At 47.1% G+C, this 25,658-nt stretch overlaps 1 protein-coding gene and 1 long non-coding RNA gene across 2 annotated transcripts in view; one reads left to right on the forward strand and one right to left on the reverse strand.

Annotated features, from left to right (window-relative positions):
- Shal (Potassium voltage-gated channel protein Shal) overlaps positions 1-25,658 on the reverse strand; it is a 254,023-nt gene that overhangs the window by 87,315 nt on the left and 141,050 nt on the right. The window lies entirely within an intron of this gene.
- Positions 16,938-23,020, forward strand: LOC126521893 (uncharacterized). Its single transcript, XR_007597316.3, has 3 exons — positions 16,938-17,424; positions 18,482-18,562; positions 20,885-23,020. It is a non-coding gene; the product is annotated as an uncharacterized lncRNA (long non-coding RNA).

Genomic DNA, 25,658 nt, shown 5'->3' on the forward strand with positions numbered 1-25,658 from the left:
GTTTTCCTCTCTGTCATCTTTCTAACCCCTATCCCCCATCCCCAGTGTAGGGTAGCAAACCGGAGACTCATATCTGGTTAACCTCCCTGCCTTTCCTCTTCATTCTCTCTCTCTCTCCCATAGTACCGCAGTTAACAAACAACAAACAAAACGCAAGAGGTGCCGAAGACGTTACATTTCCGGGCGCGTCCTTCGGAGGAGACACAGAAGAAATGCGATTATCTAACAATTTTTACGAACTTTCCATTGCTGCAATACGAGGCTCGCAATGTGCCGTTAAAAATTTTTTTGACAGCTCTGCAATGATATCTTGCGCACTGATAGATATGTTGGCATATAAATCCATGGATGTCCTCCTTACCACGTTCATCTGAGCTCTGCACGAGGACCCAGAAAAATTATGCATGACGTTAACGTTGCGTCTGCTACATTCAAGAAAAACTGTGAGACAAGAGCAGCTCTCGGAGATAAGTAAGGAAACACATGCACCCTTTTTTGGCTTTTCACCAGCTTTCCCGATTGAAGCACGAAAACAAAAAAATATTCAAAAAATAATTTTCAACATGCTATCGACTTTGCTTTCAGCAAATTCCGCAAGAACTTCAAACAACTCATGTACTCATGTATGGGTCTGTGCCACCCTATACACTAAGCGCCATACTCTCCCAAATGCGCACACTGCGACAAATGCGCAACACTCCGTCACTTGGCATTGGCTTGCGCAAGCACTCTGGAGCTAACACCCATAACACATCCCACCATACGGCTATGGGAGGCAGCGTTGTCTATATCCAATCCGGTGGACCAGCTCGAATTGGCCGACCAAGCGAGAAGGGCAAGCTATGAGGCCGCTGGTTTGAGAAGCCATCCACTGCAGAGCGGAGGAGCTCCCCTTGCTCCCGTGTTGTACTGAATAAAGTTTATTCTCTCTGTATCTATCTCTCAATAAAACTTATTTATAGACCCTGCTGAATGTCACTTCGAACTTTTGTAAGGAATGCGAGGGGGCTGCGTGCAAACTTCACGTGTTGCACTAAAGAAAGTATAAAGCTAGCGTTTACGAGTGTACGAAATTGCCTCACCAAAACTAAATCATGTTAGCCGGAAATTTCAGCCACAAAGGTAATTGAGCCGGTTGCGAAAGAAGTAACCGTTCTTTTCGACGTCACTCGGAAAGCTGGCGTTCGGACGATTGAAAGAAAGAAAGAAAGAAAGAAAAAAAGAAAGAAAGAGAAAGAACTTTTCACGAGTTTGAAAACCTAGCTACTGGCCACTAAATGTTCGTTACAGAGTTAAAAGACCCCAGTACATTGGTCAATGGATAGCGTTTGTGTTTCTGATGATGTTGCGAGGGAAGTTGGTCTGAACGAGTTTAAGGAAGAGAGAATGAAGAAGGGCAGAGAGAAGCTATATGACGTCAGGCGGCAACTATAACGAAAAAGGCAGTTTTTTTTTTCTAGAAATTCCTGCGTAGTGTGTAGTGCTTGGCTACACTACAAAGCACTTGGTCCGCCGAGCCACTGGACATAATTTATAGGACAACACACGAAAGCTACAACGGCTGCTTCCCTCCCGTCACTGAAGAAAGGGAGAAAAAAGCACAGCAGGAAGAAAACACAGTTCACAAGAAATAACGATCACAGGGAGTCCGGCAGCGAGTTTTCATCGAGCCGCTTGAAGTCAACAAACAGAATAGCGTGACGCGAACGCCTTAAAAGCAACAACAGATTCGAGGCAGCGAAGCCTTCGGACAACGAGAGCCGCAGCACCAGCGAAACCGAGCCCGAGAGAGCTCTGCGTTGGGCGGCCCATTTATTTTGAGGCTTTTGCGCCTGAAACTTGGGAACATTAAAGAAAAGAAGCTTGGATTAAGAAAGTTTGTACCATTACAAGCTACTTTATATAGTTTATATAGCTCGCTGAAAGCGCCTTATCGTGCTTGCGCCTAAGCCTAGCTCGAGCGCCCATATGTCCTGTGTGCATAGAAAAGTTACAGTGACGTTTCGCTTCGTGAACCTGCGTTACGCGCAAGCGTATGGACGCCGTGAACATGCACAGCAAGCACCGAGCGCAACATGGAGGAAGTAAATAAAAGGAGGGAGCATGACGCAACGCGATTGATTTAGTTGTGGCGGCCCGACACGTAATCAAAACGTCAGAGCACGTGGTAGGTTTTAGTACCCCCGGTTTATTATTATTTTTCTTTTGATACACATTCGAAATCGTTTGAAGCTCTTCAAATAAACAAAAAACATGGCTACCATTGCGTCACTTTCGCGTAACGCCGCGCTCAAGTTTCTGCATTGTGGCATCGAAACGCGGTGTTGCGATATGCGTGTCAGTTAGGCGAGCCGCATCACAGAGAATGCCTCTCAAGAATGTCGGAAGTTGAAAGCAAATGCTGCAGGCCTTTCCGAAAGGTGCGCAGCGTTGCGACACTGCTAACTGCTCTTGCGGTAAGTGTGCGCTGCGGTTCGTGTTGCAGTAAATTGCATAGTAATGTTTGTTGTCATTTCAGAAGCTAAGCACGCATATCTTTCACTTATAAAGGGAGGCTAAAAACTGCTTTGTAAGCTGGTCAGTTCTCGTGCGAGGGATAAAGCGAAGTTTAGCTGGAGTTGGAGTGCACCTTTCTCTTTCGTTCGCCGATACATGTTATGTTTACACGCCGTGGTTGTTTAGTGGCTACGGTGTTGAGCTGCTAAGTACGAGATGGCGGGATCGAATCCCGACCACGGCGGCCGCATTTCGACGGGGGCGGACTGCGAAAGCACCCGTGTACTTAGATTTAGGTGCTTGTTAAAGAGCTCCGGGTGGCCCAAATTATTCCGGAGTCCTCCACTGCTACGTGTTTTCCGCACGTAAAACCCCATAATTTTTTTGTAATAAGATCGGTGAGACCGCATGTCTCAAACGCCAAAAGCTTGAACAAGCGCTGTTTGCACGCAGTTGCTGCTGCTTTTCTCAGGAGCAGATAAATTGACAACGCGCCACGCTTCACTAGAGAACAGCATAGCACGTACGTAGCAAATGCAACTCACCGTTTCTTGCGGGAGTCAGCGTCATCTGAGGCAATAAGCTCCACCGCGTTTGGCCTGCAAGGATGACTCCGCTACCGCAACGCGATCAATCGAATGCATGCAAACCCTCATGCGTAGGATGCCACTGCTCCATCGAAAATGCAGGTCAATAATGCTCGCATAACAGGGCGAAGTACACACGGGCAAAGCCTCGGTCAAAAATGCGATGAATACATATCGCTTATTATCGCTCACAACGATATGTTTGCTTCGGCCGAAGTATACAGCATGTAGCCTAAATGCGCTGACGTTGGATTGGGAACCTCTCACAACTCGCCCAAAGTGCAGAACACACGCCTTGCAGGAAACGACCGAAGCGAAACAAGCATCCAGAGAAAAACGCGACTAGATATACAGGTAGAGAAGCATGAGCAGCCACGGAGGCCTCCATCTGAGCCATGGAGTTGCATATACGTTCTGAGCAGCTAGCAGCTGCCGGCCCAGTGCGCACCGAATAAAAACAACCGGTAACCAAACTTCTCGGCAAATGTCGAATTTCCTCCGTGATCTCGACGCGAGAGGTGACGTGTTGGGCCGCCATTGTGGCTTCAGAGAGCGTTCGCTTGCCAAAGCTGGCTGCGTGACGTAATGCTCCCTCCTATCTTTTTTTCCTTCCTCCATGGAGCACAAGCACAGCAAGCGTCGAAGCACAAACGGAAATAGCGCGAACGCGGTCGCGGATGCTACATTGCTATACATTGATCAATGCCCCTAACATGGATGGATGGATGGATGTTATAGCGTCCCCTTTGGAACGGGGCGGTGGGTTGCGCCACCAAGCTCTTGCTACTATGCTGCCTAATATCCTACCTAGGTTAACCAATGAAAAAAAAAAAAAACACTATGAACTACCGCGTCCAAACTTTCTGATCCCCTATTGCGAATTGTGCTTTTGTACGTCTCCGTCTTTTGTCGTCTCCCTACTTTTCTTCCACCAATCCTCCAATCGCCTCTTACTAATGTCTATTGCGGACCTGATTAACATTGATCTCGACGGTGCGACGCCTGGTGTGCCACAGGGAAAGCGCATATTGCTACACACGGAAAGAAGAGGTGCCGCGAAACACGCAAACTGCACAGTGAGCACCTCGACGTCGAAGCACAAACGGAAAGGGCGCGAACGCGGCCGATTCTCTTCTCCACCTGCAGGCGCCTTCCTCCTCCGGCGCTCACTTCACTCGCGGCTACAAGCAGAATATCGCCGATTTAGCAGGTGGGCCATGTATATACGCTTACGCGTAATGAACGTGAATTTCATGAGCCTGTACGATCTATATACCAAGGGTAGCGCGAACATCGTCACAGTCCGTATGAAAGAAACAGAACAACAGGACGAATCACTGACTTTCCACTAACGACAAGCTGTGGAAAGTGAAAAGAAAAAATAATTCTGAGGTTTTACGTGCCAAAACAACGATGCGATTACGAGGCACGCCGTAGCGGGTGACTCTGAAATAATTCGTTAACAAATGGGGGCTTTTTTTTTAAAGCACACCTAAACGGAAGTACAGGAACGTTTACGCATTTCAACCCACCGAAGTGCGGCCGCCGTGATTGAGGTCGAACCCTTGACCTCGAGCTCAGCAGCGCAACCCTATCGCAATAGAGCTACCGCGGATCATCTGCGAAAAGTCATCGCTTGGTTCCGTCGTTCCCTTTCTTTCGTCCTGTAGAGGTTTTTCGCGCTACCCTTCAAACATGAGTCAGTACCGACTTACCGAGTTCACGATTCTGCATAACGAGTGTACTCAGTCAGCAACAACCTGTCTGATCGAAGCGTGACTCATCGATATTGCCGCTGACACAACGCTTAGCCTCGTCCTTACAAAAGTGGAAGAGAACATGATTGACGCAACGCAAAGTTAAAAGGAGATACAAGTACGTTAGTATTGGAAAGCAAAAGGGAGTAGGTGGTATTCTACGAGGGTGGTTCAAGTCAGTCCGGTACTTTTTTCAAAAACAAATAGAAGAACAAATTTCAAAGTGTGTAAAGTGAATTATTTTTCCACATAACCTCCAGCTACAGTTATACACTTATCCCAGCGTTTAACTAACGCCTGGAATGCTTCGGCGTATAGAAAGATTTATTATTACGACGGAACCATTGCAGGACACCATTTTTCACTTCATCATCAGTGTTGAAACGTTTTCCTCCAAGGAATTCCTTCAGGGGCCCAAAGAGGTTGAAATCACTTGGTGCTAAGTCAGGACTATAGGAGGGTGTGGTAAGAACTCCCAACCGAGTTCCTGGATTGTTTGAAATGTGCGTTGAGCGGTATGTGGTCGTGCGTTGTCTTGCAAAAAGACCGCACCCTTTGTGATGAAACCCGGACCTTTCTTCCGTAAACTCTTGCGCACATCACGCAGAACACAAAAGTAATACTCACTGTTGATAGTGACACCATGGGGTAAAAAATCAACGTGAATGATTCCCTGTTTATCCCAGAATACACTTGCCATCACCTTGCCAGCAGACGCAACTCTAGTAAATTTGGTGGGAGGTGGTGATTCCGTATGCCTCCACTGCATCGATGCTCTTTTGGATTCTGGGGTGAAATGATGAACCCATGTTTCGTCACATGTCATGATGCGATTCAGAAAATCCTGGCCTTCCCTTTCATAGCGTTCCTTCAGTTCTCGACAGACTTCAACTCTTCTGTGTCTGTCAAAAGCCGACAGCTGCTTTGGGACCCAGCGTGCACTCACTTTTCGGAACAACGAATGATCATGAATTAGTGTGTTCGCTGTTCCTAACGACAGATTACACACACTTGCGATTTCACGACAGGTTATGCGACGATTGTCCACGATCACCTGCTCCACGCGCTGAATGTTCTCAGGAAGGACTATCGCGGACTGTGATCCACCACGACCGGGATCATCAGTTATAGAGATATGGCCATCTTTGAAGCGCTTACGCTATTCAAATGTCTTACTGCGATTAAGTGTCTCCTCACCATACTGAGGCTGAAGTCTTCCGTAAATTTCTGCAGGTTTCATGCCCTCGTTCACTAAAAACTTCATCACAACGTGCTGTTCCACGTAGACTTCGCACTGTCGTCCGCCGTCTTGAATAACAGTATATCCAGAAGCGCGGGAAATGAGCACCGTCTACCAGTAACAGGACACAGCTGCCAGTTTCTACTGCATACCAAACCTCCAGCCTAGGCATTCATTTAAACCTGGAAAGAAAAAGAAGTTTCGGATTGACTTGGACGACCCACGTAAATGAAATACGGAGGGAAAGATTAATAAGGCAGGTAGACCAACCGGATTTGATTTGCTACCCGGCATGGAGGAAAAAGGGTGAAGAAAGAAAGAATAAAGAACAGAGAGGGTGAAGCTTCATCAGGAGGAGGAGGAAAGGAAGCCCGTGAAGTAGAGGTAGCTTAGCCAGTGTGTAGTCCGGTTGACTGCGCTGTCGGCGCTTGGGTAATTGGATAGATGGAGTTAGAAATAAAGAGCGGAGACGCGCGCTCTCAAAAAAGTAACAAAGAATTCGCAGTTTCGCCCTAAAGACGAAGCGCCGACTGTGATAGCAAATCAGTATATAGCTGTACAAAATAAGGATAGTAGTTATATCGGCAGTATAAACTTGTAAACATTCGCTTACTAACTACACTCTAAAAACTAGGAAGGGTATCGCAGGAGTGAAGCTGCCGGTTCACTCTTCAAAGCGTCGTTTTACTCTCGCAAAATGTCGAGGAGAGTGAAATGCATTGTTCACTCTGTCACCAAGGAGAGAGTGAAATGTGCTTTTCACTCTCCCCTTCAGAGAGAGAGAGTGAAAAGACTCTTGCGACAATAGAAAAGAGAGACTCTTGCGGCGATAGAAAACAAAACGTAGCGTAATCTTCTGCTTCAACTGTAGGTGGCTGGCCCCGAACATGGCAATGTATCATTCATGCACGCTGAGCAAAGAACACATCGTTTTGCTTCTAAGAGAACAGGCCGCCGCAGTTCAAAGGAACGCGTAGCGAGCGCTCTACTTTTTCACTCGGAGTGGCTCCACCGCGCGCGCGCGCGCTCAAGATCGCGGAACAACACAGCAGCGGAGAAACCTGATCCGTCCACCATAGCGTCCACCGAGCAACAGCGAAGGCCAGCCAAGGGAGATCGTGTGCCAGCCATCTCGCGTCGCCACGAAAACACGACAGTCGTTCGTCATGCCTTGGATATAACAACAAATCCTCCACGGTAAGTGAATTCTAACTTAGGTGCACATTCTCCGTATGTGTCATGCTATCGCCAGGAAGTCGTCGCTGCGCTTAGCCGACGCGATTGACAAAGGCCTAGGCATACGCACTGTCTCTCGATGTCAATCGAAAAAGCCAGTCGTCGCGATAACTGCATGTGATTTTATCACTTTGCCGTTGTCCGTTAAGAGCTTTAAAAATCGCAAACGCTGCCAGAACTATGGTATGTTCAATAAGACGCCAGGCGAGAGGACGCTTAAAATGGTTAGTTCACCAGCCCGTGATTCCGAGCCTATGCGGAGCGTGATTAGCGTGCGTTTTGTGTGTTAGAATTTATTCAGTTTGGCAGTCTACTGTGTACGGAACGCTGTTGAACTAAGGAATCACATAACAGAAGGCGTCATTTTGCTGGCAGCATGCTTTTTTTTTTATAAATAAACCGCGCGCTTGACGGTGTCTCGCGCAGGGGGAATCTGCGACCACTGAAGTTACGTGCAGCACCAGTGCTAGTTAGAAACTTTGTCGCAGGCATTCAGCTGCATGCTGCAAGAGGTCAGTTGGGCGCGTTATCTTGAACTTACTGAAAGCGCATGAGGAATCCATGTTTTATGCTGAAAAAAGTATAAACCCCATATAAGCGATCTTGCGCGCGGCAGCTACAAGCGACGCGACGGAGATGGCTGTCGCGTTCGCTCGTCGCCTACAAGTCGTACTCCGTGCGAGCGACGATTTTGAGCGACGCCTCCCCGGTGTTGCCGGCATGAGGGCTGCAGTCACGCGTGACGCGTGCTTTAGTAATTTACGTTGATGTATTTCACTATAAAAAGTAGCATAAAATATTTCCGGAGGTCTTGCAGTACGTTCTTATCCTTGCACGTATAAAAATTGAATCATTTGCTCGTTCCGCGCGACAATCGGTAGTATTTGAGCGATGTATGTACATCCAGTTCCGGCTTCGCGCTATTGGCTAGTCGCTCATAGCACTTCTGGGCGACGAGCGACGATTTCTAGATTTCCAGAACCGAGCCATCTGTTCAAGCGACGGCCCGTTTTGTCGCTCGTCGCCGTCGCGCACTAAATCGCTCTCAGAGTGTTTATCCCTAAGACTGAACTGTTTTTGCTCATGTTGAAATGGTGTGATTATAGGTCTGGTTTTGTCTCCTGTTGCGGTTTTCGTGCACGGTGCGAAACTGAAAGGATGCTTATGTCTACGAACTCGGTGAATTGTCGAGCAGCTAGTTACGCATCGGCATCGAATATAACGGCTGCTGTGTGGAATTACAATTGCAGGGGCGCTTTGCATACGCTTATTGTTTTGGACATGCCTGTGCATTTGCTAATATGAGTTGGCGTGTCAGAGTTATGTCATATGAACAGCTAAATCAGCCTTCCTCTGGGGGTTACAAGCGTAATGTGTGCATTTTGCTATAGCATGGCAGATCAAGATGTGTTTATCGCTTGAATATTTTTAGTAGAGAAATAAAATATCAAAATAAAATGTTGCTTTAATTCCGTGTTACCAGTCTGTCGTACACAGAACAATAGGTTGGTGTAATAAACTAATAACTGCGGTTTAACTGCAACTTTTAAATGCCTACAAGAATCTAAAATGCTAGATTTCAAACTGCAGCAGTAGTCGGGTCTGTCAAAAATGAACTCCACTGCGCACCTCATGCATGAAAATAAGTTCATGCCTTTTAGTAAGCTTAGATGCAGGCCGCAGTGAACTTGTTAGTATTGAAATGTGGGTAAGCTTGCCATAACAAGCCTTGTTGCCCTTTTTTATAGGCACATCCATATATCCATTGAGCTGAAGGACAATATTTTCATCCCTACTGAGCATCATGTTTGCAGCTAGTCCTCAAATTATGGCTTCAGCAGTGGCACAACCAGGGATGGTGCGGGGGGGGGGGGGGGGGGCACACTGGGCACGTGCTTAGGATGTGTCACAAGTGGTGTTTGCGATACACCAGACTCATGACAGACCTATGACGTCTGAAAATGACCAATATTCTATTCATTAGCAGGAGTATTCTAACATTCATGAAAAACAAGGATGAACTGTGGTTTCTTTGTTTTCTTGCTTTAATCTAAAAATTGAAGTTAGTTTAGCAGTTGACTGTTGCAGTCATTTGGATGTTTTGCATGCATTTCACTAGGAAGACTAAGAGCTAAGACTTTTTTATTGCCATGGCCTTGACTGTCTTGATGTTGTTTTGCACCATGCCCTTGTGTTGACTTTTGCATACGATATTTTTCAGGCACCCGCTTTACATAACGCAAGAAGGCAGCTGCAAGGACACTGTTGGAATCGCACCGCTGGCCCGAGTTGTTGGGGTCTCGGTGCTGACGCCCGTTATTGCCAATGGGTCGCAAGCCCCAAGGGTAGCGTTGGCCTGGCGGCCTGGGGCACTGGAAGCATCCGAAGGTCCCGGCAAAGCATGAGAAGACTGGTAACAGAACAACTTGTTTATTCTAACATAGCAAAAGAGCGGCCGGTCAGGTCGACCGAAGTGGAGAGACGGGAGAGCACGTAACTCAACAGTACAAATCGGAGCCTCCCTCTTGGCGTCCGGGGGCAGCTGCTCTTATACTCCCGGCGTCGCGGTCCAAAAGGGAAGGAGGGAAGGTCACGGGATGAAGGTCACGGGACGGCGCAGCAGGAGCCCACGACGGCGCGAACTGTCGGGCCGAGAGACCTGCTGAACCGAGTGTAGTGACGCATCGCCAACCTTCACCCACACGACGGCGTGAACAGTTGAGCCGAGAGACGTCCAGGCTCCTCATTCGGGGAACTCCGCTCCCCGGCTGCCGCGCTTTGACAAGCGAGGGCACACACACACACACGCACACACGAAGACACGTGGCACTGAAACACGCCTGGACACGCTTGGCGGGTAGGCGTCGCGGCGGCGTCGGACGGGCCAAAATGTCCGCCGCTTTGAACAAAGCCCCGGCGTCCGTTGCATCCGCGCCGGCATTACCGCGCGTTGTAGGCGAAACGTAACAGACCGCCCCGCCGGGGGAAGGAGATCCCGAAGGTCAGGGGACTGCATCCGCTGTCCGGAGGGATGTCGCTCGATGATGCTCATAACCGAAGTTGGGCGTCCTTGGGCGTTTCTTGAGCGCAGCGCACAGAGAAGGCCTCGTTCTCACGTTCAGGTGCACACAGGACACTGCAAAGTGACTTCGGGAGAGTTGACATTTTTGTTCTCGTTTCCGGCAAGCGGTAGAACCACGCCAAAAGTCAACCGCTCAGTCAGCAAGCACGGCACAACCCTCACTAAGCCCTGCCAGGCTCTTTCCCCTTTTTTTACTGCTGCCTAGTTCCTTACAGTAGTTTAGCAGCACTCAGAACGCGTCCACAAATCGGAAAATTGCACTAGAAAGCACATCATCACTTTGAAACACTACACAAAAGCAATAGGTTAAAAATCCTGCCTCAGGAAGAAAAACATCAGTAACAAGCAATTTTGAGGCTGATTCCCACGTTAGGGGCTTCGACTTAAGCCATCGGCGTTACCGTTGAGACTCCCCTTTTTGTAACGCACCTCAAAGGAATATTGTTGCAAAGCGAGGCTCCAGCGCAGGAGGCGGCCATTTTTGGGAGAGATGGTCTGCAGCCATTGGAGAGGGCAGTGATCCGTTTCAATGATAAACCTCGAGCCAGCTAGGTAACATGACAATTTCTGAACGGCCCACACGATACACGCACACTCTTTCTCGGTGGCGCTATACGCCTGCTCACGACTCGTCAGCTTACGACTAGCATACAGGACGGGGTGTTCTACTTCTCCATTTTCCCGTTGGCACAGTACAACGCCCATGCCTCGCTCACTAGCATCACACTGAACAACGAACCCTTTTGTGTAGTCGGGCGATCGTAGCACAGGCTGGCTTGTTAGGGCGCTCTTTAGGGCGCTAAAAGCTCTTTCCTTTGTCTCGTCCCAGACGACTGTTTGCGGCTCTGTCTTTCTTAGAGCATCCGTCAAGGGAGCCGCGATATCAGAGTACCTGGGGATGTACATCTGATAGTAGCCGGCGACACCTAAGAACGACCGAATATCGGTCTTCGTACGCGGTTGCGGGAAGTCTCGCACAGCGGCTACCTTTATTTCAGAGGGGCGGCGACGACCCCGACCAATCACGTGTCCGAGGTAGACAACCTCGGCCTGTGCTAACTGGCACTTGGGAGCCTTGACTGTCAAGCCCGCATCGCGCAGGCGGGTTAGCACTGCCCGCAAGTGCGCCATATGTTCCGGCCAGGATGCGGAGAATATCGCTACGTCGTCTAGATACGGTAAAGCGAATTCTTGCTGTCCCCGCAACACTTTATCCATGAGGCTTGAAAAGCAGTATGGCGCGTTCTTCAAACCAAAACTCAAAACTTTAGGACGGAATGTCCCCATTGGTGAAATGAACGCCGCATACCTACTAGCCTCTTCTGTAAGTGGAACCTGCCAATAACCCCTGACAAGATCTAGGGTGGAAATAAACTGAGCGCTACTCACTCTCTCAAGGCGCTCCTCGATGTTAGGGATCGGATAAATTTGATCCTTAGTGATGGAATTAAGCCTGCGGTAGTCGACGCAAGGACGAGGTTCCTTGCCCGGTACCTCAACTAAAATCAAAGGGGAGGTATAATCACTCTCACCCGCTTCAATAACACCGAGCTGTAGCATTTTCTTTACCTCAGCCTCCATAACATCGCTCTGGCGGGGTGACACCCGGTACGCCTTGGATCGTACTGGCTCTGGGGAGGTAAGTTCTATGTCATGAGTAAGGACAGAAGTCCTACCAGGCCTCTCAGAGAACAGACCTTGAAACTCTTGTAAGAGCTGGTGTAGTTCGGTTTTCTGCTCAGGCGACAGCGATGCTTTACTTATTAAGTCACTAATGACTTGATCGGTGTCTTTCCTGTTCGTCACTGAGCCTAGTCCCGGAAGCTCGACCGGAAGCTCTTCGGGCACGTTTACCATCATGCACACCACTGCTTCCCGTTGCTTATAGGGTTTGAGCAGATTACAGTGGTAAACTTGCTGTGCTTTCCGCTTTCCTGGCAGACTCACCACGTAGTTAACGTCCGACAGTTTTTGAACAATCTGTGCTGGGCCCTCCCACTGCACGTCGAGTTTGTTCTTTAGCGATGTGCGCAATATCATGACCTCATCGCCCACCTCAAAACGACGGGCCCTGGCTGTCCGATCATAATAAACCTTGGCCCTCTGCTGGGCCTCTGCCATTGCTTCACCTGACAACTCCTGTGCCCTTCTTAAGCGTTCGAGGAGCTTAAGCACGTACTCTACCACGACTGGGTCGTCGCCCCTGCCTTCCCATGATTCTCGAAGCATGCGAAGCGGAGATCGCAGCGAGCGACCGTACACCAGTTCAGCTGGCGAAAACCCCGTAGCCGCATGCGGCGCGGTTCTTAAAGCAAACATCACTCCAGGCAGACACAGCTCCCAGTCAGTTTGATGTTCAAAACACAATGCTCTCAACACGCGCTTCATGACGGAGTGGAGCTTCTCAACGGAATTCGACTGGGGGTGGTGCACTGAGCTGTGTAACAGCCTTACCCCGCACCTTTCGAGAAAGGCTGTCGTCAAAGCGCTAGTAAACACTGTACCCTGATCTGACTGGATTTCTGCAGGAAAACCAACTCGCGCAAATATGGACAGTAGTGCATTGACTATCTCAACTGAGCTGAGTTCTTTAAGCGGCACTGCTTCAGGGAACTTTGTCGCTGGGCAGATCACAGTCAAAATGTGTCGGTACCCCGTGGCTGTTACCGGCAGAGGTCCCACTGTATCAATAACGAGCCGTCTAAAAGGCTCCGTAATGATAGGTACCAACTTCAACGGCGCCCTCGATTTGTCCCCTGGCTTGCCCACCCGCTGACAGGTGTCGCATGTCTTCACAAAGTGGTCTGCGTCCCGAAAACACCCTGGCCAATAGTACTCCTGCAAGAGACGGTCCTTAGTTTTCTTAACTCCTAGGTGTCCGGACCACGAACCCCCATGCGACAAGCGCAACAGATCCTGACGATAGCATTGAGGCACGATCAGCTGATCGAACTCCACTCCTCTGCGGTCTAGATACTTCCGGTACAGGACCCCACCTCTTTCCACAAAGCGAGCATTTTTCTTGGCGATACCTTCCTTGATAATGCAGCGTATGTTTTCTAGGCTGCCATCCTTCTTCTGCTCGGCTATCAAAGCCGAGCGGCTGACTTTTAGCAACCTGTTAAGTCCGTCTGACGTAGGCGCGATGAGCAAATCTGGAGACAGCTCTTCTAACTTTCCCGTGTCGGGAATTTCCTCTCCAGTATCTGCTGCCTTTAACGCTACAGGCTCAATTTTATCCCGTTCGGGCGTGCTCTGAATACCAGCTTGCTGCGCCTCTGACCCTTTCTCATCGTTCAACAACGTCGGCCCCGCAACTACCGCCTTTGCAGCGAGCTCCCGAACCTTCGATCTGGTTAAGGCCTGAACGCTAGCCTCCCCAAACAAAAGCCCCTTCTCGCGCAGGAGGTGATCGGACCTGTTCGAAAATAGGTACGGGTACTGGGGGGGCAGCATAGATGACACTGCGGCCTCCGTCTCAAGTGCTCCGAAAGGTCCTTCAATAAGCACTTTTGCTACCGGCAGACACACGCTATGAGCTTCCACTGCTTGCTTGATCCATGCGCACTCGCCCGTGAACATATCGGGTTCTACGTAAGAGGGGTGAACTACATCCATTGTAGCTGCGGAATCGCGAAGCACTCGGCACTCTTTCCCGTTCACGAGGAGGTCTCGCATGTAAGGCTCGAGAAGCTTCATGTTCTCGTCAGTGCTGCATATAGACAAAAACACGACTTGTGTTTTTGTTTCTGGACACTGCGCCGAAAAGTGACCCGGCTTCTGGCACGTATAACAAACGCGCGCTTGCCTCATCTCGAACCGCTTTCTGCGTTCGGCTTCGGTTGCCGCCGTCTCCTTACGTTCGGTCGGACTGCTTTCACTCGCATCCGCACTACGTGTGTCCCCCTTTGCTCTCATGGGCGTGAACTTTGGCCTCTCAAACTTGGAGCCAAATTCACCCTTTTGACCGTCCTTAGCTCCACGAGCCCGACGCGTCACAAACTCCTCGGCTAACTCAGCGGCTCTAGCCACCGTACTAACGTCTGGCCTATCCAAGACCCAGTACCGCACGTTCTCAGGTAACCGACTATAAAACTGTTCTAGCCCGAAACACTGCAGAACTTTCTCGTGGTCACCAAACGCTTTCTCTTCTTTGAGCCACTCCTGCATGTTTGACATAAGCCTGTACGCAAACTCTGTATATGACTCACTTTTGCCTTTCTCATTTTCCCGAAACTTCCGACGGAACGCCTCCGCTGACAGCCGGTACTTTTTTAGCAGACTCGATTTCACTTTGTCGAAATCCTCTGCCTCCTCTCTCTCCAAGCGAGCGACTACGTCGGCCGCCTCGCCGGGTAGCAAAGTGAGCAAGCGCTGTGGCCACGTTTCCCGAGAGAACCCCTGCTTCTCGCACGTTCGCTCAAAGTTAACCAGGAACAAACCAATGTCCTCTCCAAGCTTAAACGGCCGCATCAGGTCAGTCATTTTGAACAATACTCGTTCTCCTGCACCGTGTGCCTGACTTCCATTACGAGCGCGTTCCATCTCTAACTCGAGACGCTTCATTTCCAAAGCGTGTTGACGGTCGCGCTCTCTTTCTTTCTCTTGTTGCTCTCGTTCTATCTGTTCTTTACGTTCGCGCTCATCTTTCTCTTTCTGTTCTTTAAGTTCACGCTCCTGTCTTTTTGCCGTCTCCCTCTCCTCAATGGTCTCAAGGCATTCCGACAGCTCGTCATCCTCAGCTTCTAACTCAAGAATAGCCCTTAGCAGTTCTGGTTTTCTGAGTTTGTCTGAGACATCCAGACCCAACTCTCTCGCAAGCTCCAGCAATTTCGGTTTGCGCAACGACTTCAAATCCATGGCTGCTCTGAATGCTGCTTTCTCTACTGTCTACTATTGTCTTGCCGCAACTAACCCGGCAGCAACGACAACCACAATTACCAGCTCTGTTTCTAACACTAACAAAAGCCTGGCAAAACTCAGAAGAAGAAAGTCCCGCACTCACCAAACCTCGCAGCCAAGACTTCAGCGCAGTCGTTCCGCTGCAGGCAACCAGTCATCACACAGGGCTCGTTGCACTGCTCCCGGATGGTCGTTGTGCTGCTCAGCATACAGTCAACCGCATCTCTTCGCTGCTGGCCTCCGTTGTCGCGATCTCACCGCTGGCAACCAGATGTTGGAATCGCACCGCTGGCCCGAGTTGTTGGGGTCTCGGTGCTGACGCCCGTTATTGCCAATGGGTCGCAAGCCCCAAGGGTAGCGTTGGCCTGGCGGCCTGGGGCACTGGAAGCATCCGAAGGTCCCGGCAAAGCATGAGAAGACTGGTAACAGAACAACTTGTTTATTCTAACATAGCAAAAGAGCGGCCGGTCAGGTCGACCGAAGTGGAGAGACGGGAGAGCACGTAACTCAACAGTACAAATCGGAGCCTCCCTCTTGGCGTCCGGGGGCAGCTGCTCTTATACTCCCGGCGTCGCGGTCCAAAAGGGAAGGAGGGAAGGTCACGGGATGAAGGTCACGGGACGGCGCAGCAGGAGCCCACGACGGCGCGAACTGTCGGGCCGAGAGACCTGCTGAACCGAGTGTAGTGACGCATCGCCAACCTTCACCCACACGACGGCGTGAACAGTTGAGCCGAGAGACGTCCAGGCTCCTCATTCGGGGAACTCCGCTCCCCGGCTGCCGCGCTTTGACAAGCGAGGGCACACACACACACACGCACACACGAAGACACGTGGCACTGAAACACGCCTGGACACGCTTGGCGGGTAGGCGTCGCGGCGGCGTCGGACGGGCCAAAATGTCCGCCGCTTTGAACAAAGCCCCGGCGTCCGTTGCATCCGCGCCGGCATTACCGCGCGTTGTAGGCGAAACGTAACAACACGAGGATGTGAAAGAGCCAGTGCAGCGCGACTTCACGTAGTGCAGAGGAGCCAATGCCAAAAAATCTAAATACATTGGCATGTTATTTGGACAAGAAAACTAGTATGTGGGTATATTGGGTGTACCATTTGACCAAATGTCAACAAAATCAAGATACAGTATGTTACACGAAGATGAAAATTCTCACGTGCTCCAGGCAGTCATCTTAACATGGTATATTTATGTAATGTCTCTGATTGGAAAGTCAAATCAAGTATGCTCTCTGGAGACAAACACATAGCAGCAAGTGTCATTGAAAAGTTAAAAATGTGTTTTAAGAAAGCTGATTAGTTCTGAGAAGTGACTGCTTTTTGTCTTGCCTCTCAACAGATATATCCATGTGATAAAAAAATAGTGGTACAATGAAATTGCATATTTGCTTAGCGACATCATACATACTTGCAATGAGCACGGTGCCTTTGTTTACTATAAAAAGCAACAGCCCATGCTTGGTTAGGTTAGGCCCACTACAACATGCAGGCATGGGTGATTGGCGCTTTTTTTATTTCTGTGTCGTGAGGTTAATTGACGTGCATATAGGTGCAGTGGCACGCAGTATGGCTAGTACAAAAAAGGGGGGGGGGGGGGGGGGCAGATATATGTAGCTCACTGTACACGACACAGGGCAAAGGAAATCCGTGTTCAGCAACTATGTTAAATGCCATGTACGTAAATTTTACAACGCTACTCGTTCGAAGCGCGCACAGGTGCATATTGAAGAAAAGTTTCCAGGGTAGATAATTTAGTTCGTAATTTACACTAATTTTGCTCTAACCACGAGACATAATAATTTGAATATACTGCACGGAAAAACCTAGAGCGAATTAAATTGTGTGTCAGCTTCGTGTGTATACATATAGTCTTTCCTATGCATTAGGTTTTTTGCGTAATGCATTAACAGTTGACAGCCTATCTTATGATGTGTACTCTGTTTACATTACAGTTGTTTATTAGTTTACTCGTTTGTTTTGCGACTGGTGAAATGCCGGCATATATATATTTTCAACATTTGACATAACCCTGTATGTTTTGCAGGGACAACCCAGGACGTGCATTTCTCAGCACCCAGTCAACTGCCAAAAGTGACTCAAACACAGGCCACCAGTAAGTGGACATCAGTTGCAATTTCACATTATGCAGTTGGCGGCTGCCTTGTACGGAGGCTTTTTTTTTTTAATGAGATGGTGATGTCGTTCTAATGTACATTTTGACCACAAACGTGCGATCATGTCTCACAGAGGCATATATGGTTGCTATTCTCTGCGAGGGATGTGTTCTCGTGTTCGTGAAGCATTTGTGTTTGGCAGTATTGTCGCCCAATGAGTCGGATATAAACACTAACTCGCCACTGCCGGCAAGTAGTTGCGAGAAACGCATTATGACGCTGTAAAGTTATTTCATTAATTCGAAGGAAAGTTTTGCAGCAGGAAAAAAAGGTTGCTATTCCAGGTAAACATGTCTTTTTCTCACAGGTTATTTAGCCAAACTGTGGATGCATGAAATTCGTGACTTATGAATAGATTTTAATTTATTCTTTAGTAATGCTTCTAAAAGAGACTAGAAATAGCATGTGACTACCTCTGCAATCAGCAGACCATACATTTACAGTCATAAGTGGCAGTTCCATGCAGTCTCGCACTTTATATAACCTTTCCTTTCAGCAACATTGGAACTGGTGGCTGCGTTTTCAGAAGGAGAAGTGCACTTGACACTGTATATGTATGTGTGAATTCGGTTTTCTTTGTATGTGTCGGCTCACTGACAAACAGTGCAAAAATCTGTTGTACCATGAGCCTGACGACGCCTTCTGCTGCTAGAAATGTGGCACTTCATATTTTATAGTACTGCATGACATTTAAATCAAAGCTACCACATAAAATGATCAAGAAAACTAACCGCTGTTATAGCTGTTTTCCTCAAAGAACGCTTGTCCTTTATGGGCTGTGTTAATCTGAGCTCTCCACCGATGTTTCAGTAGTATTATCCCTTAGTGAGTGAGAGATTGGGGACAATTAATCGTGTTAGTGTTTAAGTGGTGTCCTAATTATGTGCATTTGTTCGAACGAAGTTGTCTAGATTACTTTATTGTGTAGTGTAAAGCTTATGAAACCATCAGCAACTACTGAGTTGCTAACACGCATATGGATTTGTCACTATACAGGTGGAACTCGGCTGTACCACTGCAGTGCTGCAGAAATTGCCTTCACCAGCGGCTTTGCAACAGCTGTTTCGCAGCATGTCGGTATGTGTTAATTTATAATTATGTTGGGATGGGCTAGTATTATGAACCACTGCTACTCTGTATTGTGACAGATCCATACGATAAGGGATGTAATGGGCACAGCGAAAACCTTTGAATTTTTTACTATGGTACATAAACAGGCTCTCCTTTTCGTCACTGGAGCAGGAGAGAAGGGCATGCAGCCACTCCTGAATGTACATATATTTCAAAACATGAGAGAGACATATACACACACATACACACACACACACACACAATTAAACTAAAGGCAGGGACGTTCCATCTTTCATCTTGAATTGAATTGTGCAGCGCAAAAATACAACACAGACCACAGAGAAGCACACATGTTAACAGGTTTGATACACACGTTAGCTTAACAGATTTGATACTTCAAGTGTGCTATTTTACACAAGGGGAAAGGGAAAGGGGAGAAAATCTGAAAAAAAAGTGGAGTGGAAAAAAAGGAATCGTGCCAAAAAGCATGAGAAGCATCGCGCAGCCAGGATCACCAGCAGGACATCTAAAAAGCACTCTGATAAAATTACATACAGGACAACCTTATGTATAGTTTGTTTCAATCAACTCAGATCACATGCAGCCATTACTGCAGTCAAGTTGTTTCCTTATGTCATGTGAGGGAATGATGTGGGCCCGAAAAACTGTTTAGAGCTGAAGGATTATGTTCCATTCTAGCCTCATTGCCTGCTTTTTTATCATATTGTTATCAGCTGCTTATGTTAGGGACAAAAAGTAAGAGTACGAACTGTTTCCCGATTCGCCATTCCACACAACATGTCTTTGTGACTATATGTACATGCAGATGATCCATAGTTGAAAAATATTCAGTACAGTAGAATCTCATTACAAGATGCACTTGGTTGTAAGAGACATCTGAAAATGGTTTGGTTGGTTTTCCGATGTTTGCCACGTTAACAATACTGTATACTAGAGACACCTTTGTTACTAAGGATGACTTTTTAAGTATTCACTACTTCGAAGGGACACAACCCAGACATATTCACTTTGTGCACCTTGTGTGCTCCGAAGGGCATAAAGATCACGCAATCCTTACACAAGTCAATCGTGCATGTCTCTTTTAGCATGAACCAGGAAAGGAGGGCAACGAGGACAGTGCAGGGCAGAAAGTGTCGGCAGTTGAAGCTGACGAGCGTCTAAGAGCACCTCAAAGGTACTGCAAGCAACAAGGCTTGCAAAGTGAAGTGTTTAAATTCCAGAAGTTGGGAAGGAAGCTAACACAATCTACAGTCACTAAAAAGCTGTGAATGTCTTCTTTAAAGGGCCCCTAAACCACCGAGGTTGAAATTTAGTTGCGGTGTTGCAGTTCTACACAATAAGGCAATGAACAGGTAGCCACGAGAATTTTTCGAAACGGTGCAGTAACAGTGGAGCTACGTGTGTTTGATTATCGAAAAGTAGTCCCCACTCATTTTACTCTTTCATCTGGTACACGCCATATGGACAGTATCATCTTTTCCTTGCCTAGTACACCTCCAAATGTTACGGGACAGGCCAACACCAACGAGCTCTGTTGCTGCCGCGCTGGCGCGTCGTCCTGCGAGGGGTGGCGCTAATACAACGGAACTGTATGGTGACTCGTGTTGAAGAGCCTCATAGGGTGACCCTTCTGTTGGCGTTTCTGTTCTTTGCCCCCATTGGCTGCCCACAATGGCATCGCGCACAACGCGACGAGGAAGAAGGTGTGTGTGTATTTCCTTGCAGGCCTTGCCGGCAGTCGTACACTTTCGTTCGACCAATCGACAGCACCGGAAACTGGTGACATCATCAGAGACAGCCTGGTGACGTCAGGACAAACTGGGGGGCGCAGGATAGGTCCAGAGAGGCGCACGGGGTCATTTTCTTCATATTGTGGTGCTCCGGCAGTGCTACGCACTCTGGTATTTGGCTTCATCAATCGTGACTGCATTCTGATTTCGATACGCGTGTTTACTTGAAATGTTCAAAAAATGTTGAGAAGTGGTTTAGGGGCCCTTTAAGCCACCCTGAGCGTTTATTTCTTCAGATATATCAAAACATACTTTAGTGATGATGCATAATAAAGTGATCTAGTCTGGCTCCTCAGTGTCTCAAAATTTTTGGTTTCGAGAGACATGTTTCCCGTGCCTCTTGAATGTCTTCTGATGAGGCTTTACTGTAATATACACAAACAATTGTGTAACTCCTCCTGCAAGTATTATTCATTAAGCCCAGTCACTTATGTGCAAAGCTTGTGGTTAAGTCTTGATGTCCGTACTTTTTAGAGCTATGTTTATTCATGCTGTTCTTATTGGTTCTTCGATGCAGGAGACAATGCCTACGAAATTATTGGCCCTGATCATGAGAGCCCTCAAGGGGCAAACATCTCTGTTGCAGAAGTGAGCCCGATACCACTTGGAAGTTACCATGACAGATGACACGGCAGCAATAGATACAGAGACTGCCATGTCTACTGCAGCTGCAACAGTGTACGAGGCAAGCAGCAGCGCGTCAGCATCAGCAGCAGTGTCAGAAGGAACCACACCAGGCCTGGTAGAGCAACATGTGTGCTATCACTGACTTTTTTTGTAGTGGATACAACTCATTTGCTCAACATACAAAAGCTTTTCACCACGACTGTGAGCCAGTGTTATTGTGCAGCAAGTGCAAGACTAAGTTAGGTGTTATAACACAGTACAAGCATCACTTTAATATATGCAAATGCAAACATATTACAGTTGTTGCCTCCCCAGCCAGCCCACATAGTGACAACAATGTGGACCACATGGTGGGACACACCTCTTCCCCATTACAAGATAGTAGAGACTGTCAGTGTTGTTGCTAGATTGACTGGTCTTTGTAGGCAACTAGAAGGACAACACAGGTGTCATAAGATTGTTGTTGATGTTGTTGTTGAAGAGGTAAAAAAGAAGTTTGATGCAGCTGAAGTGCCAACTGATATTGAGCAAATCAAAAGCAACCACCTGAGAAAACAAGACTATCGAAATTTGGGTATTTATGTGCCGCCAACTCTGGTAAGAATGGCATAGGACAGAAGTGTGATGAAAATCACACAGACACTGCTGTTGCATCACTGGCCACAGTGAGCAGCGACTTGTAGGGCAAGAGAGTCAACTGAAACTAACATTATGATATAGTGTCATGCTCCCATGTGACCACTTTTCAAGTTATTTTGCAAGATACAGCTCAACCTCCAGAAACGAGACTGCAACTTGTCTGTAAAAAAGCTTTCACAAAAAATTATTCATAACACTATTAACATAGCAGTATCTTTTTTTTTTGTGTCGGTTCGAGGTTCCCGGCTGTCCATTAATGCAAAAATTGAGGAAAAAAAAGAACATGTGTCGTACTTACACCTTTTTAACAAGTACGAGGGGGACAGAACTTTTCTAGTCATGCATCTTCATCATACTATCAAGTTTTTAAATGCCTTTTATAATTATTATTACCAGTTGTATCTGAGTGCATTGTATGCATGTAGCAGGTGTAAAATCAGGTCAGTTGGATCAGATGCCTTATCTGCAAGCGAGCCCTATATTCAAGAAATTTGAATTAAAATAGTTACGTTAGAGACGCAGCCTTTCAGCACTTTATTGCCTGTGGTTTAAGCATTGCTCAATACTTTTGTGGGTGGCAATTTCAACCGGCACAGCACTGCGCTTTGCCACAGTCACATTTGTCTTCAAAGCGGTGTTTACCATTTGTGTTGATCTGTTTGTGTATGCATAGAGCAAGTTCTTAATTTATATTTTTCTGCATTCTTGTGCTTGCACTAAGCTTGTATAAGGCAGTTACAAAATGTGCGTCACTATAACGAACTGTTCTGTTGAGCTTACACTTGCAAATAATCGTGTTCAGATGGCCGCACTTCTATGCGGGTGCACCGCTAGCTTTGTGTATGTTCTCATGTTTGTATAAAGCTTATATAAGCTAGTTAGAAAATGTATGTCACTAAGCATTGTGATATTCTTTAAAGAACTGCTTGGTTGGTTTTACACTTGTGAATTCGTATTGAGGCGGTGGTATTCCCATGTATGCCCACTGCTAGCTTTCTGTGTCCTCACGTGTTTGTATTAAGTTTCTACAAGGGAGTTACAGCATGTACGTCACTAAGCGCTGTGATATTTTTTAAAGAACTGCTTTGTTGGTTTTACACCTGTGAGTAATAGTACTCGGGTGGCACTAGTCATGTGTAGGTACACAGGGACCATTTGTATACATTATGCTCATGTAAAGCAGTTACAAAGTGTATGTCACTAATTACTGTGATATTTGTTGAATTGCTGTGATGGTTTTACACATGTGAATAATAGTGGTCAGGACACAGTACTTGCGGTGTATAGTTGAATTTATACACTGCCAAGACATGGGCTGTAAGTACCAAAAGAAATGTATGTCATTATATTGTTGTGATTATTACTGTTTGGATTTTATTAAACTGTAATAAAATTGTTTCTTGTATCTATTGAGGTATGGCAATTTGTCATGCAACCAAACTGAGGACCTGAACTTGTGCATACAAATAAACAGCTAATTTAAGAGTATACTGCTCATATTCTGCTAAACCAGTTTAATAAATCTTGTACTACAATGCTGGAAAAATGACAGAGCTGACTCCGATGTACAGAAAAAGTTCTGCACTGACTGAAGGACTGCCCCACACTGGAGTTGGTAATGTTGCGTTTATTGGAGTAGAACGGGAAGTGCACTTCTATTGAAAACGTGACAGTCAATGCAGAAACATAAGGCAGACGAGCAGATGCACATTTATTTCAGGGCCCTCCATGCCTACTACTGCATTTCTAGTCTTCCTGTGCTCTGCGTATAAGCCCCTGTTCAGCCAAGGTTCTTACTCCATGACAGTTGTTCTACTGGGTTCGTAGCAATATTGACGAAAAAAATTCAATGGTTTTCAAGGACTTTCGAGGCCCTGACACAGTAACTTCAAGGACCTCGTGCAATGTGTGTAGTAGTTTGGACAGGCAATAACTTGTTCAAGAACACCGTTAACTTTAATGCAAACAAAAGAAAACAAAACAAATCGCATTTCAGTGATTTCAAACATTTGAAAGACTGCTAATTTGCCTTTCACCGCTCACCACTAAACGCACACAAGGAAGCACTTCAAGAAAGCGCTCCAAGTTTTTGTGCAATAGCACAATTTACTTGGACCTGCAACATTTGCAGTTTTTGAATACTGTTTGGTTTGACAGTGTATGTGATGTCATCTGTTGCCTCGGCTTTTTTCACTATCAAATAAGCAATAGTCATTTCTAATTTCTTTTTATTGTGTCTGTCGCTCTGGAGTTAGGAAAATCATGCTTTCTAGCTAACGCTGCACTATCTCTGTACAGTAAAGCCACGAGAGCGCAACTATTTTGGAGTAAAGAAAAATACTGAAAGCTTTTAATACCACTCTTCTTTTTTTTCTATGGAGCTTCGTATTGCCTAGTTAAGTTTACGAATGTGCCTGGTTTTGGCGGGCGTTTCTTCGACATTTTCTGGAAGAAGCAGATGTCTAGGCCCCGTATTCAGAAATGTATCTTAATACAAAGCTCATGCTTGACTTGATATAAACGACGCCTGGTGCGAACGTCCCCCAAGACGCTCACTGCCTTTCTTTTGGTGCGTTCACGACTTGCGTCGTTTAGATCACGTCAAGCATGGGCTTCAAGTTATGATGCATTTCTGCATATGGGGGTAAGCGTGCACAATTCCGGGCAACGCACTGTGCCATTGACACTGAGAGAAAACGGGGAAAACAGAGTTAGTTAACCACTTATGCTCCTAAACTTTCGCGTACCTGTGGTGTGCGTGTATCGTGGAAGAAGAAAAAGCGCAAACACAAGGACGAAAAAAAGCATCAACCACACCAGCGCTTCGTGGTGTGGCATGTTTTTGCGTCGTCCTTGTGTTGCGCTGTTTCTTCTAAAATGCTCAACCAACTAGCCGGCAAGTCCATCCTGTGCATATATAAAGTGAACACACGCATGAGTGTAGGTGGTCTTCGAAGCTTTTAGAACGAGCGCTGCCACAGGATACGAGCAGTGCACGCGTAACAAGTGGACACATTAGTCATTTAAACATGCGTGCCAATGCATTTGACGCGGCTATCGGCATAAGCAGTCTCCAAATGCTGGAATGCATGCGCTTCAAAACGCTAACGATCCGCTGCTAATGCAGGACAACAGCTCACAGCGGACTGAACCAAACTCTAAACTAATGCACTTGAAAAGAACGCCTACACGGCAGCGTGAGGCACGTCGAAATGCCTGGTACTGGCGTCGCAGTTGCTCACCAGCATACGCGCGAATTAAATTCACATACGTGGATGGTTGGCGCAATACTTTGTATCCGCGTATTTTGGAGAACATGGACTGGAGAAGCACTCGATCATGAGCTGAACGGCACATTTGTTATTTTCCTGCGGTGACGACAAGCCGTGAATAGTTCTCACGTTGTCGTCTACGTTGTCTTCCTTCGTTAGTCGTAGCAAGGAATGGAAATGATGCAAACGCACACGTATTCCAGCACACAACAGCACAGCACACTGCAGAGAAACCCCACCCACCACAGCCGATTCATCAAATACGTTTGGTATATATATAACCTCTAAATGAACACGTCTGGGCGTGGCGGCGCTGTGGTGTAATGGTTATGATGTGTGTATTGAATTGTATAAATGCGAGTGTACGCGGGTTCGAATTCGCATGATGTATAGAGCATTGTGATTCTTGATAAGTATGTGATTTCCATGACAATTGTATTCTAATTAGATTGTGTGACTCCTAATTGTGAAATTTGCGAAGATATTTGCAGATTAAATGTTAATTCGCTTTTTTTTCTCCTCAGTGGCGTTCGTGACGCATACACATAGGCCGCTTCAGAGCAGTCACGCCTCACGGTAGGCAGCAAATAGCCAGGAAAAAATGACTTTAAAATCCTGCATAACTTTGCTCACGCCTATTCTGAAGGCTGCTTGGAATCGGGCCAGTGTCTCTGAGGAGCCGCCTAGGGAACAGTATATCAGCGGCCCTAATTTGATCTGATTTCCTGCCTGCATGCGTGACCGGGACTTGGC

The sequence above is a fragment of the Dermacentor andersoni genome, chromosome 6 (assembly GCF_023375885.2).
Source record: "Dermacentor andersoni chromosome 6, qqDerAnde1_hic_scaffold, whole genome shotgun sequence".
Classification (NCBI taxonomy): Eukaryota; Metazoa; Arthropoda; class Arachnida; order Ixodida; family Ixodidae; genus Dermacentor; species Dermacentor andersoni.